This window comes from Falco punctatus (genome assembly GCF_963210335.1).
Source record: "Falco punctatus genome assembly, chromosome: 7".
Classification (NCBI taxonomy): domain Eukaryota; kingdom Metazoa; phylum Chordata; class Aves; order Falconiformes; family Falconidae; genus Falco; species Falco punctatus.
Window position 1 is genome coordinate 32,966,587 of NC_137587.1, and position 16,937 is coordinate 32,983,523.

Here is a 16,937-nt window from a genome sequence, read left to right on the forward strand (position 1 = left end):
AGTCTCAGTGAAATTTTAAACGAATGTAAATAAATCCAGTAGCAGCTTTGTGAGGTAGCCTATAATATTTGTTTTTCAGTTAACTTAAATATTGCCTAATTTTTCTTTTTTCTTCAAAAATAAGCTAAATAGTGACACTTCTGAAAGCATCTGTACTTCACGCAAAAACACAGTCATATGGAAATGACATCTTTCAGCTCACACAAAACAGCTTTACAGGAGCCCTTGTCTGCACTGTTATTTTTCTTAATAACGCTAGACAATTTAATTCTCTTGTGCTTTCTCTCTGCCCTGTTTTGTACACTAACAGGTTTTCAGGGCTTCTCTGTATTATTTTTTTTTGGTTTTAGTATATGGGTTGGTTTAAAGAAAACCCTTTACTCTTGTAATCATTGTTCTTGAAATGCAAATCTCTGTAAAGAGAAAAACTTTGAAAATGCCCTGTTTTCTCTAAGTCTACTGTAATTAGCAAATTTAGTCAACAGAAATGTATTCTTTTAAGCTCCTGTTCTGTTCTTTTCCAGTTATTGACTGCTGTCACTATGTGTGTATTTAGTGCTGGTTCTTTAACTGTGGTGAAAATGAGAAGTTTTGTTAACATCGGATGGAAGTTGTGTTTTTGGATAAAGTTCTTTAAACTGATGGCAGCGTGTGATTTTTCATTTTATTCTAAATTTAATTGAGAGTATTCCAAAGTCTAATTGCAGTTATTTAATTATTACCTCCAGTGGTACACTGACACTAATAATTTGTTGCAATTTACAAATCTGCATGATTTGTCAGCCTTGGGAAACCATCTCTATCGCATATATGGCACAAACCAAACACTGTGGCTATTTCTACAGAAATAGATTCACCTCCTCTCAAAGTTTTAAGAAGTGTCTCAGCACATCTTGGAGCCAAAAATAGATGTCACAACTTCTTCAGACATAAACTCAGAAGCCCTTATACCACGAACCATTGTGTTACTGCTGTCTCCCAGTTCTCTCTTCAGTTTAGCATGACCATCCTGTCCCACAGTGCAGTGTGGATGATTTTGTGACTGTGACCCCAAATTCTCATCCTAGGACAGCCATTCCAAGGGCTTTTTGGGAATTGAGGGAGGCATCCCTCCTTACTGTAGGATGTTCAGCAGACTTCATAAAAGCCCACAGTGGCAACAGGAAGGAAAACCTTTGGCTTTCCTAATACAATACACCATGTAGATTATCACATGCCTTATGATTCTCCAAAAGGGATCCAATGAGGCAAGTGTGAACAGATCTACTGAAGGAATGACAAAAGGATATACTAAGTCACCTCTCATGCATAATTTTAAATAAAATTTTGACTTACCTTTGAATGAAGCAAACTCAGAACATCACAAAGATGCATACGCCAATCCTGATAGCAAGTCTGAGAAAAAATAATTAAAAAAAAATAGTCATATACATGTTTTCTTCTAGTCCCAATCTTTATCAATCTGGCAACATACCATATTCCAGAGTTCACTCATCAGAAAGTAAGGCAGTACAGCGGCTGCACTACAGCCATATCTAATTATATTTCATTTTTCCATTGCAGCTATGGAATCATAGAGATCTCAGTTCTGTTCCTTTCTAAATTCTGCACAATAATTAGAAATGAGAATAATTTAGAAATGAAGAGAATTTTCTGTTGAATAGTCATTTAAAGATTTAGCTATGTGTGATCAGACTAATAAAACCAACTGAAATTGCTGGCACTATTTATTTGCACAGCATTATCTATATAAACAAACTGGATGGTAACAGTACCTGGTAAATGTTAATTACAACAAAGAACATCAGCCTTTTAGCCCAGGAGAGCCTGTCCACTATAGCACTTCAACTGACATGTTTTCCTTTGCCTAATGCTATGTTACAGTTTTCTTTACGATAAAGAATTAATTAATTCAAATACTTTGGAATGACTGAGCAACTTCATCGTGTTAACTGGAGCATGCACACATCTTACACGGGGGCTGATGAATTACCTTTATAAACAGCCTGCTATCCATTGCATTGCCTGCTGTGATAACAGAAACATTGGAATCAGACAGGAGCTTGCCTTTTGCTTTGAGTTCTTACAAGATGCCGCAGTGTTTCTGAGAGGCGGTGGGCTGAGAACACCACGCTGTGAAGTTGCCAGCTCCCGCCTGGTGCAGGTATGGCACTGCGACTCAGCCCCGGCGTGGGGATCACAGCAATGACAGCTCACCTGTCCTCCCGCACCCGCCAGCCGGACTCATTAATGCTGTTCCCTAGAAAGGCTTTGTTTTGAGCTAACTAAGGCCCTTCTTTTGTAAAGGCTTTATTTTGAGCTAAGCAATGCAAAGTTTGTATTGCAGTTCATAAAGATGCACCTTATAATCCTGAGTACACGAAATCAGCTGACTCCCACATTTAATTTACATATTCAGAGAATCCTTGCCCATTAGAGGCATGAAGGGTGCTCCTTTCATGAAGATTTTTCTTCTTGTAATTTGTGTTTTGAATTACAAAGGTTTATGCCTGCAGATGCCAGCTGGGTACAGAAGCAAGGTTTACTGGGCTGTGCATTTCCCTAGCAATTCCTTAAAGGATAAGTAAAGTGATTTATTACTCCCTGGGCCTCCAGTGTAGCAAACAATTTTAAACAGAGAATTTTCTCAGAAGCTCAGCTCTTCTTCCGAGCACCGGGGTGGTTTTGGTTGTTTTGGTTGAGAGTTTTTTGTGGTTTTTTTTTTTTTGTTGTTGTTGTTCGTTTTGGGTTTTTTAATCTTTCTACTGTTTCCTTTCTTACTCAGTGCTAATACCCAAATTCTTTTGATCTCTGTTAATATTTATTATTTGAAAAGACTGAGTATATATTCTCCAAATTCCTCTGTGATAACAGCTGATGCAAAGGAAGTACCTATAAAATACTTATTTCCTTCACCTTCCGGTAAATCAAAATACCCACTAATTTCTTTGAAAGCCTCATGATTTTGGGTTTTTTAAGTTTATATTACCACACCAGTTTCTCTTAGCCAAAAGAAAAGAGTTTCTATCTTCTGTGCAAGCTTTACTACTATTTTCTGCTTGCTATGTATTGACTTGACTTTGGTTTAGTTGGACCCATCTTCTGAAGTGCAACTTGATTGGAATCTCTGAAAGTCAAGATTCAAACTTGGATCATTTAAGAATTTTCCTTACCTTCCTGTTTCCTTTGTAGTTCAAGGATACTTAGGACTTAATCCTTAAAGTTGTTGTCCCATTTGCCTCACTTCTGATTGTAGGACACTACATAAAACTTTTATTTTTCCATCTTCCAATTGCAATCTAGAATTGCTATTCTTCAGGCAGGTTTGGGGAAAAAAATCCATTCTAAATGTGGAAAAAAAAAAAAACCAACAAATGAGCAAATATAAAACCCACAATATTTTGTCCTGTTTCAGAATAGGTTTGTTTAGCTTCAATTTTATCTATAAGATGTTGCGAGACCTATGATATGACAAGAATCGGGGCATTTTTAGTACAGTACAACGCGACAGCATAATTGTAAACAGCTTTCACGCGCTAAAACTTACAATATAATCTTGTAATTGAGGAATGTTTTAAATTTATCAATACATGAACAGCACACTGTGTCAAATTACACTGATTTTATTTATATAAACTAATATCTCTTCTGTGATAAAAACAGTTCATCAGACATGCTCAAGTGCTGGGATTAAGAATGCTTTCCCCAGTGTGGTTGATTTAGGTTAGATGAGAGCCACCCTTAATTTAGACCTTGAGCATTCCCGTGCTCACGTACTTACCATACATTAATTCATGCTAAGTGGGAAAGAGCTGTCTCAGGAACCAGCTGTGTCAAGAGAAAATTACTTAGGGGTCTAAAAAGCTCTGCTTCAAACCAGTTGATTATATGAACAGCATAGGATATCTTCACAAATGCTAAAGAAAACCACAGCAGGGCTAGTCTGATGAGAAACTCCTGCACTTTCCGTGGATTTGTTTGCAGCACGGGGCTGGGAAGGAGGGCACCGTGCCAGCTCCCACATGGGGCTGCTCATGGCTTGCTGGGACAGAGACTGGCTGCATCCCTTCGAAGTGGAGCACACACAGCTGACCTGGGAAACCACTGCAGAGTAACTACCGGTTGTAGGTTACCCCATCTTCTCTGTGCAGATGGACCCTGTGAGTCACTACAGGGAAATAGGAAGAGCCTCCTTCAAACCTGCATGGTAAGGGACTTGCATTGTAACACGAGTGTTTTAACAGGAAAGAACCATGGGAAAAGAATAAACTTAAAATCAAGTGGTGAAGCCCTATATTATATTTAAAAAAAACAATGTAAACCAAAAACAATGGAGCAAATTTGGCATACAAATGAGGATAACGTTCTCTCTTAAACCACTTGACTATTTCCTCTTATGGCATAATACGAGCCAGGGAAAATGCCACTACATCACATCAGCAAAGCCAGAGTGCAGGACCATTCCACAAATGGAAATAAAAAAAGCCTCTAACATCAGGGGGAGATTATTGTACTACAGGTGTTAATTGCCTATTCCATGCACATCCCACAGACAAAACTGTAGCACAATAGCGAGATTTAAAACAAACAAACAAACAAAAAAAAGAAAAAAAAAAAAGCCTCAGAAAAACTCCAAACAGTTCCAGAGTGCAGAAAGGCAAATTTTGCATGAAGGCTTTATTCTGACTGACCCCTCGAAGGACAGACTGTGCTTTTTGTAGGCTGCTGGAAAGGCAGCTCTGTCAAGCCTAGAAGCAATTCTATGACTGGCACTTCAATGGCAACAGTGACTTTGGCATGACCTATTACTTACCCTATGGACACAGGCAATGGACTTCACTTGGCTTTCCTCGTGCACCTCCCACTTAATGTTGTGAGCTTTTCACAGCACCAAAGACTGCAAAACATGGCTTAATTTTCATAACCAGCTTAGTATCTTGTCAGTGCAGGCATCTGTCTCCTGCCACTTTATTTAGCAAACCTACAAACACATTAATTTATTCCTCATGCATTTGGCTCACACCAGTGTTGAAATTCCACTGAAAAGCTGCCAGAATGGATATCTCGAGTCTCCGCTTTGCTGAGAAGAGCATACAAATGGTATTCAAAACCCTTCTCCCTCTTTTGTGTCTGCCTTTATTTTCAGTTCGAGCACAGGAGCTGATAAACTTCAGGCTATCCTTTCTCTGCATGAGGGTCCCTGTCCAAGTGCCATCTGAAAGCCCTTCTGCCTTGTTTCTGTTGCCTGGCAGAGGTGTGTAGACTGCTTCTGGGCTGAGAAACGCATTACACCTGGAACAGTCCTGGTCCTCACCTGGCCAGACTGGGGACATCACTAGAGTGCATCAAGTTACTTTTTAGTTTGCACACCAGGGCACTGCTTGTTTAGGAAGAGTGTTATACACCCTAGTCTTGCTCAACTACTTGGTTAGGAATTCATCCCACCCACCTTCACCCAAAAGTGCTCAAGGCTGACCAGTGATGCAACCTAAGGACTGATTATTACTTTATCACCCTGAAGTTTTTGCAGATGGGGTTTTATAGCATAGATTGCAAGATTCAAAAAATTCAAATAATGATGGGACCTGTGTGGTTAACCACATGGGTTAACAGCTCAGGTTAAATGAAAAATGTAGTAATTAATGCACCAGGTCTTGAAACTTGATGCCAAGGTGAGTCAGCTGAAGAGTTCTACATACCATATCCCACCTTAATGGGTACTACAGTGTCATTTTGCAGTCCCATCTCTCCTGGTCAACTTAAGAAAGCATGATCACTTGGCTCTAGGTATTTGAAATTAATATTTTTTTTCAGTGCAAAGAGAAGTCTCACTCTTCTCTCTGCTGGCTTCTGGCTTTGAATCTCACTTCAACTCAGGGAAGGTATTTAGAAGTCACCCAATCCAGTCATTCCTATAGGAAAAATTTGCTAGGAGAAGCCATGAAAACCTTTAAACTACTTCAGATGCATATTCATCATTTGGACACCTGCATAGCATTTACTGGGAAACTTAAAACAGTTGCAGTGGCTATGTTGAACTATGGCTGCAAAGCTGCATATTGGTACTTTTTGTCTTACCCTTCTCAAAATATGTAATTGGTGACTGGAGGAGCAGTGTAAGACTCAACTTCTGTACTCCCAGCTGAGTGTCCTCACTGCAAAGATGCTTGTATTCACTCTCTCTCAACCAGTTAATCTTTATTTAGTGCCTAAACCTGAAACTGGAGTATGGCAAATAGTATTCTACAGCTCAGTGAGTACAGCCTTCAGCTCAGAAACGCAAGTTCATTTCCCCACACGCAGTAGAGGAACCTGATCTGCTCTCCTCCACATTTAGGCAAGTGCTCTGACCAATGAATGCTGGCCATTGTGGGAAAGAAGGAAGGAGAAAGAATACAATGTTTTAGTCTTTCATTGTTTTCGAGTTCTAGTGGTGCACTGCACCTCACAGAGTAAATTTGTGGTTTGTGGAACACGGGCTGACTGCTTGTGACCATCAGAAGAGTTATCCTTTGAGTAATGTCCCAAAGCAGACCTTAAGAAACCACAGATGCTTGGGTAGTTCCCAGGTTAGACAGCTTCCAAGAGAGATTTGGGAGGATTTGGTGACTTGGGTTTGGAGGTTTTGGTTGGTTTTATTTGTTTGTTTATTTATTTGGTTGGTTGGGGTTTTTTTTAAGACAGAAACCCTGATGACAGAAATTAGAAGCTTAAATTTTTTATGGAACTATTCCTAAGTCATTTGGAAGACTAAGTCTTATCTATTGATTGATTTATACACTTGAAATTCATTAAAAATCAGTACAACTACAGAATTGGTTTGATTTCTATCACTGTTAGGATATATAGCCTTATGTTGTTTATAACTGTTGACACGCGCTACCTTTTCAGGTTGGAAAGCTTTCTAATAATCAGATTCAAGACAGTATGTTTTTTGAGTAACAACTTTTAGTGCCTGTTCCCTAAACCATAGGGTTTGTTTGATGTAATTGGTTTAGTGCAATCTGCGAGGCTGTGAGAGGATGATATCATGGTTTCTTTGAGTGGAGTTTCAAGGAAGTGAAGGACATTTCTGAAAGGAAGCTGTTCAAAAAAATCTTGTTCTGACAAGAACTGAAGTACTTGATAGATTTTCATTTATAAAATGCCCTTCTGTGTAAACCTTGCTGTGTCTGCATCTCTTCAGCTCCTTTAAGTCTTAGAAAAAATGTTTAGCTTTAATTTGAGACACTGATATGTATTAAGAACTGTTCTTCCCTATGAAATTAGAAGCAAAACCTTATCTGCTTGCATGGAAAAACAGCCTCTAAACCTCTATTGCTTAAGTTTGCAGATGTGAGGATCTTCATGTTCCTTTTTTCCCTTGACCTACAAGTTTATCTAAACACAATACCTAAGAGTTATTTTTGTTCTACAGTGATTTGCTTCCCTTCCTTTTCTCTCCTATCTTCCTTGAATTATGTCAATGTACACAATGCAAGTGCCTTCTATTCTTCAGACTGTTTGACATTGGAAAAGTACATAGGTTTCCCCAAACAGCTGCAAAGTTGAGACACAAGATTGAAGTATTATTCCTGATGAAAACTATCTAGGATTACATGATATAAAATCTAAAATAATATTTTTCCTATCTTGTTTGGGAGACCAGTAGCTTTAATATAATCAGAACCAAAGTATTTCCCTTCTTTTCCATCAGTAATGAATACGGTTTAATGTAATATTATAGCCTTGAGACAGCATTAGAGCTCTCTACTGGAATGCTACGTTATCTACTGCAAACTAATCATTATATTGTATCACGGTTACAATGAATGATGAGTCTTTTTCTTTATAGTGTATAAAAACAAAATTATTTTTATCCCATTTGTTCATTGGTATATGAAGAATTCACAGAAAGCTCTCCCCAGCCCCCCTTACTGCTTGCTTTAACCTAAGTAACACAGGATACAGTCATGTTAGTTACGTAGAGACAAATCACAAAATTAAAACAGATACTGAAACAAAAATAAGCCCACTTCTTCTGTCAACAAAATGTAGCTTTAAAAAAATACTCCTTCTTAATTAATGGAACTCAGTTACAGAAAGGATTCATAAAATCTAAGTGTTGAGAAAGTGCTGTTTGGAAATGTGTGGTCTAATTATATACAAGATCGAGTTAAATAATCAATATCTTTTGGCTTTGGAATCCTTTTAAGAATTCCTCTTAAATATTATGGAAGGTCTAGAACACAACCTTGAAACTTTCTTGTGCGGTTTAGAAATACACGTGAAAGTTATTTTTTATGACTTTCTATGTATTTTGCTGAGAAACCTTGGAAACAAACGCATTAGAATTTCATTTCCGTTACTCAAAATAGCACCATCATTTATTGATTGGAGCAAATTAAGCAATATTTTCAGCAGATCCCCAAAAGATAATCTTACTCATCTTTTGCACACACATTTTTAATGACTCTGCCTAGAACAATACTGGCTCCAGTAGGGTCCTTCTTGATTTAGACCACTAACAGTCAGCTCTGAATCAGACCCTTTGTTTCACATATGTCCCAGAAAATGCCCAGTGGGATAATTGCTCAGTGCGAGACTGGGAGGAAAAGGCGGCAACTGTTTCTAGTCGCCCAAATTATCATTCTTTAACAAGCTGAAAAGCCAGGGGAATTTGAAAATTCTCCTTTATAGTGTTGCCATGATACCCGTCAATATTTCTATCCTCAGAATGAGGACTGAGCTTTCCCTTTTTGAATCAGCAGATTAAAAGAGTGAATCTGTTCATCAGGTCCTACCAGTACCTTTCCTCCTTTGCTATGGGAACCTGCATCCCTGAAGGCAATGAGGGGAAAGTTCTCTGCATAAGTATATAAGAACTGCTGCTTGGCTGATATGTAAACATCTACTGTCCTTCAGTGGCTCCAAATTTTTAAAAGCAACCTACCCCAAGACCAGCGGAAAGAAATTTGCTGATGCTATGATTCCTGTCACCACTCTTTGACACTACTTTCCCAGTTTTCCATGAGTGATAGCCTGTCTCACTAAAGCATGCATTAACTATACAATATTTCTTTTTTTTGTGGTGTTTCTTACCAAAAGAAATAGCGTATTAATGGGTATCCAATTTCTGACACACATTTCTTCTTTTTTATTTTTACTTTTCTTTCTAGATCATATGCAGTGCACTTTCTGTGGTGCTACTACAATTGATTATTTTTTTTTTTCCTTCTGTTAGAAAGGGATCAAAATTAAAAACAAGCATCATGTAAGAAACTATCTGTGGGGTTTCTTTATACAGTTTGGTAGTCGCCATTCAGGAAATCTCAGAAACTCAGTTTAATGAGTGGGAGCTCTTACCTTAAATCTTCACTGTATGAATCATAAACTGCACGTTGTAGATGCTCAGAGCCACTTCAGCTGTTTTGGGGTTTTTTGTTTGCTTGTTTGTTTTCAAACCTACAAAAAAAAAAACACTTTTAAAATTAGGACATAAACAGGATTCAACCAAACTTGCACAAAAACCCAATAGCATTTCTCTGATTTCAAGGATATGTCTATACAATTCAATGCAGCATTAGGCCAAGACACCTGAAAACACTTTCCTATCTACACCCAGCAGTAAATTCACATTAGCGTGGTGTTCTCCTGGGGTCATCGTATTCCTCTCTCAGGAAGGAGGTCACTCTCACTTGGGTGCACCAAACATAACTTGCCCATGCATACATCAGTCATCTTACCATAAGGCACTGCTGTACCCAACACACATCCTTGTGTTGTCAGGCACTGACAAATAAGTGTTGCTTTGCACAGCCAGAACTGACCCCAACCTGAAATGTATCCAGAATGTGTGCACCCCCTGTGGGCCTTAGTTTCTTGTATTACACCTCATCTATTCCCTGCCCCCAGAGGCAGCTGTGAACACCACTCTCCCTTCATGTCCGTGCAGGTGAAAAAGCTGACATCCTTGATCTTTTTTCCATTTACAGCCTACTACTCAGAGCACTCTGAGGAACTGAGAGACCAAGCTGAACCTCTGCAGAGTCTACAGTGCCTATAGCCATCAGACGCAGGTGCATCTTATCCCAGGACCGGCGCTCTCAGATCTAGAAAACAAATAAAGCTGTTACGTGACAAGAATAGCCATGATCTGAAGTTTAATTGTACAGGTAGGCAGAAGCTTGCTTGACCACCAGTGGCTAGGTGGGACACCACCCTGAGGCTATTATACGCCAACATTTGGAGTGGTGTATTGGCACAATAACACTAATTTTAAGTTTAATGGAGCCACACTGCTGATCTTGCTAAAAGTAAGTGAGATCATTTAAAAACACGAAGTAAATTTTTAAGCAACCCAGTATTTGTAGAAGGTTGTGATTATTTTACTTGAGCCACAGAATCTGCCCTCTCCCAGATATTTGAGCCATGAACAGAGCAGTCACCTAACATTTCAAGATATTTCAATGTGTCCAGAAGAGGACAACACAGCTGGTGCAATGACTGGAAAGCTTGTCCCATGAGGAACAGCTGAGGACTCTGGGTTTGTCTAGTTTGGAGAAAAGGAGGCCGAGGGGTGACCTTACTGCTCTCTACAGCTTCCTGAGGAGAGGGAGGTGCTGAGCTCTTCTCCCTGGTTTCCAATGATAGGACTCCTGGGAGTGGTTCGAAGTTGTGCCAGAGGAGGTTTAGACTGGTCATTAGGAAATACTTCTTTACCAAGACAGTCATCAAACACTGGAACAGGCTTTCTAGAGAGGTGGACAAAGCCCCAAGCCCATCAGTGTGTAAGAGGCATTTGGACAGTGCCCTTAATAACATGCTCTGGCTTCTGGTCAGCCCTGTAGTGGTCAGGCAGTTGGACTAGGTGATTGTTGTAGGTCACTTCTAAGGGAACTGTTCTAATATTCTGAAAAGGGCAAGAAGACAATATACTTCGGGATCTATTGATTACTGGTTTGGGTTTTTTGGTTTTTTTAATCTTTAATTTATGGAAACATTACCTTAAGAATTTCAAGCAGTCTGCGATTAAATGTGTTGGACATTAAAAAAATAATAATGATTTTGCACTCAGCAAGACGACTGTAATTTCCACCGTCAGTGAGAAACCTGAGACTTTCTGTATATTCCAACATGTGACAAAAGTGGAATGGGAGGCAAGCTTCTTTAGGCAGATGTTGGCTGTAAAGAACATGACTATATGGAAATATCTTGGTTAAATAATCACGAAACAGGCAAAACAGCATTAGGGCAACAAAGCCACATGCTACAGCTCAGAATTAACTAAAAATAAATTGCATCTGCAGCACAACAAATTATCAGCAAGGCAGATGGCCAAGAAGAGGAAAACCATAATTGTTTCCTCTGGGGCTGGATTTCTGAAAGTAAACACTCAATTTAGTCCTGACTTTGTAACGGAAAATAGAATTCAATAGCATGGAGGAAACACCGGAGAGTCATACAATGGCAATGCAGTACTCAAAAAGACTAGCCATGAGAGGGAAGGGACCGATGGTGACAATTGTTCTTTAAGTCAGTGCTGAAAGCAGACCGAGAGGAAGTTTGGTCTGCCAGGGAGGCAACAGACTGGGTGCTGGGAGACTCTGGCCTCCCCCGGCTCTCCTGTTTACTTCTGAGCTCCGAATCAGGCATTGAATCCCTTTGTTTGTACGGTGCTTCCCAAGTGACACTTCTGTCTGCGAGGAAGAGATGATCACGGTTTTCATCACACTCTAAACTAGATTCTAAACAGAAGAGCTGACAGATTTTCAAATACCATCAGAAGAAGTTGAAGTAGTGATGTAATAAATAGCCCAAGAGACCACTCTATGGTGGTGGTACAGATCATGGCTATCCAAGAACACGGGGCACCTGCCAGCTTCATTTTAGATGCACCAATAACATGCCATGAATTTTATGATTTCTGTAAAAGGCTGCCATTTGTTTTTTCAGATTTCCCAGAAAGTCTCTGCCTAAGTTCCCCATGCTTGTACAGTCAACCTCTGACCAAGTAAGAGTCTGTCCAAATTAAAAGAACATTTTGTTAGCATACATGAGATGATTGCTCTGGGAAAGTCTCCAGCCCAAGTAATTTTGAGCATACCTAATTATATCGATGGAACTGCCCAAACGATTAGTTGGGTCCCTGCCTAATTTGGAGAAGTTTCTAGGCCTTCCCATATAGAAAAAAAGTTCATCTATGAAAGTTGAGGTGCAAACACAGTTTCTTAGGAACAGAGTTTGGACATATGGATCCCTAATACTCTGATCCCAGAGCTTGAATGCTTGCTACAAAATTCAAACGCATGTCGATACTTCTCCACTGTTTCCAGTGGAAATTCTGATGCCAATGAGTTCCCTTTAGCTTTGCTGAGCAATCATTTAGCTCTTAGTAAATAGCTGCCAAAAGAAGGGATTTGGCCAGAGTACCAGTTATTCAAATTGGCCAAGTACCACCTCTCATCTGGGGTCAAGATATACGGGCTATAAACAGCTCACAAGCAGCCACATGCCACAGCATAACCTGGTTTTATTCTCTGTGCTAAACCTGGGCAAGGAAGAAGCAAAGGAGCTGGATACCTCAAGTGCATATCATACAAAAAGTCTTCTCAAATCCAACTGTTCTCCACCATCATCCTCTTCTTTGCAGATAATTCAGAGACGAGAAAATACATAGCAATATGACCCTGTGCCACAGCCTCATTCACAATCACATTATTTTAGCAACAAGAAAAAGACTTTTGTCCCATCAGCACTACCAATTACACCAGCGCGGTACAGCCACAGCATATGCATCACATTCAACTTTAGACCCAAGATCCATTCCTGACAAGATGGAGCATCTGCCTGGATCAGAGAAGAGGTAAGTGGGACAGGACTGCCCAGTCACACAGCCACCACCACATCACGCAGCCAGGAGCAGACTTGCTGAACTACACTGAGCAAAGGGGTGCGAGCTAAAATCCTCATGAGGATGGTCACTGGCAGTACCCGTTGTGCCTGTTTTGTGCAAGTTTCAGACACATCTGACCCTCAATGGCAGAAGCATGAAAATGAAAAATCAATTACTAGCTGTTTGGTTTCTCCATACCTAAAGGAATTTCTCCATACCTAAAGGAATTTATGGAAAAGAATGTCACTTGCAGAGACAGCTAAACATAGCTTCCTCCACATACTACAGACAGGAATTTATTAGGTTAGCTATGCCTTTTTCTCACATGCAAAGGACGACTTCCCGCTCCGGTCCCTATGGAGGTGAGGAGGAGGCCATCCTCTCCCTGGTGTTTTTCCTGCTGTGTCCAAACAGCTGCTGCATAGCATCACCACCAGACGGTCACACTCCTGTGTCTGCCCCCGTCACAGTGAGCAGCATGTCACCCCACCTGATTTAGGTCTCATCCCCGTGCCAGAGAGAGTGACAAACACGCCTCTCCTGCTGCAATGCCTCTTTTTCCAGAGGAAGGGCCCCGGGGCCGTGTCAGAAGTGGGGAGGTGGGAGGTGGGGTCGGTCGTTTCCTCTGCTCCCTTTGTGCTGTGACTTACACCCAAGTACCAATATTTCCTGCCAGCATGGAGAGCTCTGCGCTGCATTGTGCTAAAAGAAACCTTGAGTATTCACTTCAGTCATAAATAATGTTCCGAATACTTGAAAATATGAGCTGGTGAAATAGCAAAACTCATTAAACTATAAGGCCACTTTGCGGGGAAAGGGTTTTGTACACTTCCTTATAGTTGCTGTAAATATTTCAAGGCTCCTCGGGTCCTGGATGAGGCAAGGGGAAGCACATACCTTTCTCACAAATGTACATTCCTTGGTTCACCGTGCAATGAAACACCCTTCCTGCTGAGCTGTTTGCAGCAGAAGCTGGAATTTATCCCATGCTTTTAATCTGACCATAAACAACGGTGTTGTTTTTGTGCCTCTCATCTCTGAATGTTGTTTATACTCAGTTGGATGTAGGGAACTCTAGCTAGTCCATCTGGATTTCTTCCTCTGCTGCTTTCCAGGCTAATTAATATACTCCGTCCTGTTTACTGGTACCACTATGCACCCACAGCATGGGGGAGGTGTGTGGTTCACATCAGTTGGCTTGAATTCAGGGAGGGAAAAAAAAATAAATACCTGCACACCAGTACTTTTTAAAGAGGTATAAAATGGCACTGGCTACCAAGGGGAGTCATCACCATTCCTCTGTGAATTCAGCAAGGGCAATATAGCAGGAAAAATGCCCCCCTGGCATTTAAGAATATGTAGGAAACTAAGAAGAGCTCAGGTCATGCACAGGCACTTCAGGCCAGAAGTTCAAAGTGCTCAGCAATGCCACTCGGGGCACTTGGCAAGGGCCTTTTCTGATAGAAAGCCTGTATGAATATTGGCGTATACACAAGCGTACGTGCCAGGAATTGCTGCAAACACAGAAACTGTGATACTTCTGAACTTTATTTTGAGCTGTGTAAATAGAAACAGAAGTCAGAGTGCAAATCACTATGTTAGGCTAAAAACCTGGTCCCACATGCCAGTGGTTGCTGCCAGGCACAGCTGCCTCTGCTTACTTTTATGGTGAAGCTTCCCTGTGAAGTATTTTTCTTGGCTAAAAGTTATAAGGAAATAACAATAGTTTTTTAAGTAAGAGGAAGCGGGAGAATGGGGTGGTAACTTTCCTAATTTGCTAGGAAAAATACCTAGGCAAAGGGCTATCTGTCCAGTGTTACTGAGAATGGCTAGGGTTTTGGGTGATCTTTAGATCAGAAAGCAATTCTAGAAAAGTTTATACGTACTCCAGGACTGTCACAAAGACTACTACAGGCTAATTCATCCCAACAGTCTCTCTGAAGGAGACTGCCATGATAACTCCAGACCATTCGGTCACATTTGTGCTGCACATTACAGGGGTGACCTCAGGCACAAGCCACTACTAATTCCAGAAACAGCCTTTGAAAATTTATCTGTGATACGTGTCACTCTAGTACCACAGCACAGCATCTGTTATATCTGATTATTGTTGTTATAGGAACCTGCAAGATTATATGCTGCATGGAGGTATGTGTTTACCTACCTGGTGTCCACTGGAGAGAGCAGATGGAAACCGCATCGTTTCCTGGAGAGACTGGATGGAAACCACACTGCTTCCTGGGCTAGGCTCTACTGGACCATCAGCATTCACTGGGAGCACATCTGTCCACGTTGTGCCAGTCACCTCTGATTACAGATTTACACTCTTCATTCTGCAGCATGAAGACAAAAGAGGAAGCTTCAGGTGGTGATTCAGTGGTTTAGTGGAGCACTCTGGGGTCAACAATACGTGACTTCATCACAAGTCCCTTATTTCTCTAGCTCCAGTTATGTGTTAACTGCTCAGCAGACAACGGAAAAAAAAAAAAAAAAACACAAAAAACAAAAAACCTTGGACTCAGACACACACAGCACATGGCTTCTTGTTCTCATTTGAAATGGAAAGCTTAAGCACAGATGTTTAGATATATGCTCCTCTAGCAGCTTCTTGCCTGCTGCTCACTTTCAAAAGAGCCTTTTTTTAATTTAAAACATGCTTAATTAAGGCTTCTGGAATACTCAGGAATGCTTTCCATTACAGCTGTCCTCAAGCTCTGCCCCTCTGAGTGTTGCCAGTAACCCCACATGGGCTGTGGTTCTTATCCCTCCTGTTCTCCCCCATTACAGGCTTTTCTTCCCAGTCTAATTGCATTGCAAGAAATAGCCTCACTTTCCAAAGCGGGACAGGACAAACAACCTGACCAGGAATCTCAAGCTAAGCCCCTGAAGTGTGATTTCAGGGAGCTTTCCAGCCCAGACAGACACCTCTCAATGTCAAAATGCTCAGCACAAATAATAAAGGGTAAACTTTAAGTGGCATTGATTTGGATTTGTCCACACAGAAAATAAAATATTTAGCAAAATAAAAAATGTTTCTGCTCTAAACATGGATTGCAGGAATTGTAAATAAAAAGAAAATACAACCCCTGAACCCTCTAAACAATTCTTAGAAATAAATTCAAGTCGAAAACATTTACATGGCTTGGGTATAATTATTCTCCCCCAATGTCTATGCTAGATACATCTCATGGGCACAGATTTATTTAGGGCTGTTCAGTAAGTTTACATAGATAACAGAGTCCAGTTTAGAAAATCCTAAAACTGCTGATGCTGGGAAGAATTATCGGCACATTTACTGCTCTTATTTTTTTCTCTAAGTTGAAAACATGAGCTACTGCTGTGGACACAGTAAAGGTCTAGACTGACTTTTGATTTGAAGCTGTACACCACTTTTCACGCTCCTGCATGCATCTCCTGCCCTGGCTGCTTCTTGGTGCTCACAAGCTGTGCCAGCTCTGTGGGCACGTAGCACTGGCCCTTGCTTCTCAGGAGAAATCACCAACACAGTCCTGCTTCTGGGTGTTGGCAAGACTAATTTCACAGTGGTGTGGAAATGCCAAGCTCTACATGGATACAGTCTAACAGTTCAGTCAAATGGTTCTAACAGAGACCACCCTAATGAAGACAGGCTTATCCCTCAAGATAGAGCCCTGCTTATTTTTTTATTTTTTTTAACAGAGCACTGTTGCTAAACTCCATACTGTAGGCTCTTCTTACCCAGAGTGATCTCAGTTTAATTTATACCGAGCTGATCACCGATCGCTTCACTGGAGAATCTGGGTAGCCAGAGGCTGTCAGCCTGGAGGTGCCCTGCCTCAAAGTTTCTTTACTGCACATAAATTGCCTTGGGTCCAGCCTGGAAGGGCACAGCATACCGAGCACATCCCATAGGCTTTATGGGGATTGCTGCCAAATCTGCCAGGGTAGCTGAACCACCTATGCCTTTCTCACAGACACATGGGAGTTGCATGAGAGGATATCAAAGGTTTTTTTAAAAAAAACTCAAATGTGCAGGAGATAATCAAGAACCATCCTCAGTTTTCAACAGCACAAAGGAGGAGCG

At 40.7% G+C, this 16,937-nt stretch overlaps 1 protein-coding gene across 1 annotated transcript in view; it reads left to right on the forward strand.

The window, feature by feature from the left end:
- The window catches only part of LOC308067474 (uncharacterized protein C14orf132 homolog), a gene marked incomplete at its 5' end in the record, with an annotated part of 61,972 nt that extends 45,453 nt beyond the window's left edge, over window positions 1-16,519 (forward strand). Inside the window, one exon of the mRNA XM_080396348.1 lies at window positions 9,975-16,519. The remainder of the gene's footprint in view (window positions 1-9,974) is intronic.
- Window positions 16,520-16,937: the final 418 nt, after the last annotated feature.